This window comes from Phalangium opilio, unplaced genomic scaffold (genome assembly GCF_054372755.1).
Source record: "Phalangium opilio isolate 3A_F unplaced genomic scaffold, DU_Popi_V2 ptg000063l_1, whole genome shotgun sequence".
Classification (NCBI taxonomy): domain Eukaryota; kingdom Metazoa; phylum Arthropoda; class Arachnida; order Opiliones; family Phalangiidae; genus Phalangium; species Phalangium opilio.
The window spans coordinates 7,277,461-7,282,269 of record NW_028324180.1 but is presented as its reverse complement, the minus strand read 5'-3'; positions in this window follow the sequence as shown (position 1 = coordinate 7,282,269).

The following is a 4,809-nucleotide window of genomic DNA, read 5'->3' as shown; positions in this document are numbered from 1 at the left end:
AGTATTTTATAGGGCTATTAACATATTTAAACTAAATGAAGATCGTATGTGCCAGATTTAAGATATTCAACTTTCAAAGCTAAGTTGAAAAATATAATAATTTAAATCATTTTCGAGATGTTTCCCAGGTTTCGTTTCATTTATGACTAACTATAAAGTACGGTCCTGGTAAACGTTAGATGGTGTCTGATAGTGTTTTATAAGGCTAATTACATATTTCAACTAAATGAAGATCGTATGTGCCAGATTTAAGATATTCAACTTTCAAAGCTAAGTTGAACAATGTAATAATTTAAATCATTTTCGAGATGTTTCCCAGGTTTTGTTTCATTTATGACTAACTATAAAGTACGGTCCTGGTAAACGTTAGATGGTGTCTGATAGTGTTTTATAAGGCTAATTACATATTTCAACTAAATGAAGATCGTATGTGCCAGATTTAAGATATTCAACTTTCAAAGCTAAGTTGAACAATGTAATAATTAAAATCATGTTCGAGATGTTTCCCAGGTTTCGTTTCATTTATGACTAGTTTAAAAGGCCGTTCCCAGTATACGCTAGACGGTTTCTGATAGTGTTCTATAAGGCTAATTACATATTTAAACTAAATGAAGATCGTATGTTCAACTTTCAAAGCTAAGTTGAACCATATAATAATTTAAATCATTTTCGAGATGTTTCCCAGGTTTTGTTTCATTTATGACTAATTTATATGGAAGTTCACGCTATACGCTAGATGGTTTATCATAGTATTTTATTGGGCTATTAACATATTTAAACTAAATGAAGATCGTATGTGCCAGATTTAAGATATTCAACTTTCAAAGCTAAGTTGAACAATATAATAATTTAAATCATTTTCGAGATGTTTCCCAGGTTTCGTTTCATTTATGACTAACTATAAAGTACGGTCCTGGTAAACGTTAGATGGTTTCTGATAGTGCTCTATTAGGCTAATTACATATTTAATTTAAATGAAGATCGTATGTGCCAGATTTAAGATATTCAACTTTCAAAGCTAAAATGAACAATGTAATAATTTAAATCATTTTCGAGATGTTTCCCAGGTTTTGTTTCATTTATGACTAATTTATATGGAAGTTCACGCTATACGCTAGATGGTTTATCATAGTATTTTATAAGGCTAATTACATATTTAAACTAAATGAAGATCGTATGTGCCAGATTTAAGATATTCAACTTTCAAAGCTAAGTTGAACAATGTAATAATTTAAATCATTTTCGAGATGTTTCCCAGGTTTCGTTTCATTTATGACTAGTTTAAAAAGCCGTTCCCAGTATACGCTAGACGGTTTCTGATAGTATTCTATAAGGCTAATTACATATTTAATTTAAATGAAGATCGTATGTGCCAGATTTAAGATATTCAACTTTCAAAGCTAAGTTGGACAATGTAATAATTTAAATCATTTTCGAGATGTTTCCCAGGTTTTGTTTCATTTATGACTAACTATAAAGTACGGTCCTGGTAAACGTTAGATGGTGTCTGATAGTGTTTTATAAGGCTAATTACATATTTCAACTAAATGAAGATCGTATGTGCCAGATTTAAGATATTCAACTTTCAAAGCTAAGTTGAACAATGTAATAATTAAAATCATGTTCGAGATGTTTCCCAGGTTTCGTTTCATTTATGACTAGTTTAAAAGGCCGTTCCCAGTATACGCTAGACGGTTTCTGATAGTGTTCTATAAGGCTAATTACATATTTAAACTAAATGAAGATCGTATATTCAACTTTCAAAGCTAAGTTGAACCATATAATAATTTAAATCATTTTCGAGATGTTTCCCAGGTTTTGTTTCATTTATGACTAATTTATATGGAAGTTCACGCTATACGCTAGATGGTTTATCATAGTATTTTATAGGGCTATTAACATATTTAAACTAAATGAAGATCGTACGTGCCAGATTTAAGATATTCAACTTTCAAAGCTAAGTTGAACAATATAATAATTTAAATCATTTTCGAGATGTTTCCCAGGTTTCGTTTCATTTATGACTAACTATAAAGTACGGTCCTGGTAAACGTTAGATGGTGTCTGATAGTGTTTTATAAGGCTAATTACATATTTCAACTAAATGAAGATCGTATGTGCCAGATTTAAGATATTCAACTTTCAAAGCTAAGTTGAACAATGTAATAATTAAAATCATGTTCGAGATGTTTCCCAGGTTTCGTTTCATTTATGACTAGTTTAAAAGGCCGTTCCCAGTATACGCTAGACGGTTTCTGATAGTGTTCTATAAGGCTAATTACATATTTAAACTAAATGAAGATCGTATGTTCAACTTTCAAAGCTAAGTTGAACCATATAATAATTTAAATCATTTTCGAGATGTTTCCCAGGTTTTGTTTCATTTATGACTAATTTATATGGAAGTTCACGCTATACGCTAGATGGTTTATCATAGTATTTTATTGGGCTATTAACATATTTAAACTAAATGAAGATCGTATGTGCCAGATTTAAGATATTCAACTTTCAAAGCTAAGTTGAACAATATAATAATTTAAATCATTTTCGAGATGTTTCCCAGGTTTCGTTTCATTTATGACTAACTATAAAGTACGGTCCTGGTAAACGTTAGATGGTTTCTGATAGTGCTCTATTAGGCTAATTACATATTTAATTTAAATGAAGATCGTATGTGCCAGATTTAAGATATTCAACTTTCAAAGCTAAAATGAACAATGTAATAATTTAAATCATTTTCGAGATGTTTCCCAGGTTTTGTTTCATTTATGACTAATTTATATGGAAGTTCACGCTATACGCTAGATGGTTTATCATAGTATTTTATAAGGCTAATTACATATTTAAACTAAATGAAGATCGTATGTGCCAGATTTAAGATATTCAACTTTCAAAGCTAAGTTGAACAATGTAATAATTTAAATCATTTTCGAGATGTTTCCCAGGTTTCGTTTCATTTATGACTAGTTTAAAAAGCCGTTCCCAGTATACGCTAGACGGTTTCTGATAGTATTCTATAAGGCTAATTACATATTTAATTTAAATGAAGATCGTATGTGCCAGATTTAAGATATTCAACTTTCAAAGCTAAGTTGGACAATGTAATAATTTAAATCATTTTCGAGATGTTTCCCAGGTTTTGTTTCATTTATGACTAACTATAAAGTACGGTCCTGGTAAACGTTAGATGGTGTCTGATAGTGTTTTATAAGGCTAATTACATATTTCAACTAAATGAAGATCGTATGTGCCAGATTTAAGATATTCAACTTTCAAAGCTAAGTTGAACAATGTAATAATTAAAATCATGTTCGAGATGTTTCCCAGGTTTCGTTTCATTTATGACTAGTTTAAAAGGCCGTTCCCAGTATACGCTAGACGGTTTCTGATAGTGTTCTATAAGGCTAATTACATATTTAAACTAAATGAAGATCGTATATTCAACTTTCAAAGCTAAGTTGAACCATATAATAATTTAAATCATTTTCGAGATGTTTCCCAGGTTTTGTTTCATTTATGACTAATTTATATGGAAGTTCACGCTATACGCTAGATGGTTTATCATAGTATTTTATAGGGCTATTAACATATTTAAACTAAATGAAGATCGTACGTGCCAGATTTAAGATATTCAACTTTCAAAGCTAAGTTGAACAATATAATAATTTAAATCATTTTCGAGATGTTTCCCAGGTTTCGTTTCATTTATGACTAACTATAAAGTACGGTCCTGGTAAACGTTAGATGGTGTCTGATAGTGTTTTATAAGGCTAATTACATATTTCAACTAAATGAAGATCGTATGTGCCAGATTTAAGATATTCAACTTTCAAAGCTAAGTTGAACAATGTAATAATTAAAATCATGTTCGAGATGTTTCCCAGGTTTCGTTTCATTTATGACTAGTTTAAAAGGCCGTTCCCAGTATACGCTAGACGGTTTCTGATAGTGTTCTATAAGGCTAATTACATATTTAAACTAAATGAAGATCGTATATTCAACTTTCAAAGCTAAGTTGAACCATATAGTAATTTAAATCATTTTCGAGATGTTTCCCAGGTTTTGTTTCATTTATGACTAATTTATATGGAAGTTCACGCTATACGCTAGATGGTTTATAATAGTATTTTATTGGGCTATTAACATATTTAAACTAAATGAAGATCGTATGTGCCAGATTTAAGATCTTCAACTTTCAAAGCTAAGTTGAACAATATAATAATTTAAATCATTTTCGATATGTTTCCCAGGTTTCGTTTCATTTATGACTAACTATAAAGTACGGTCCTGGTAAACGTTAGATGGTTTCTGATAGTGCTCTATTAGGCTAATTACATATTTAATTTAAATGAAGATCGTATGTGCCAGATTTAAGATATTCAACTTTCAAAGCTAAAATGAACAATGTAATAATTTAAATCATTTTCGAGATGTTTCCCAGGTTTTGTTTCATTTATGACTAATTTATATGGAAGTTCACGCTATACGCTAGATGGTTTATCATAGTATTTTATAAGGCTAATTACATATTTAAACTAAATGAAGATCGTATGTGCCAGATTTAAGATATTCAACTTTCAAAGCTAAGTTGAACAATGTAATAATTTAAATCATTTTCGAGATGTTTCCCAGGTTTCGTTTCATTTATGACTAGTTTAAAAAGCCGTTCCCAGTATACGCTAGACGGTTTCTGATAGTGTTCTATAAGGCTAATTACATATTTAATTTAAATGAAGATCGTATGTGCCAGATTTAAGATATTCAACTTTCAAAGCTAAGTTGGACAATGTAATAATTTAAATCATTTTC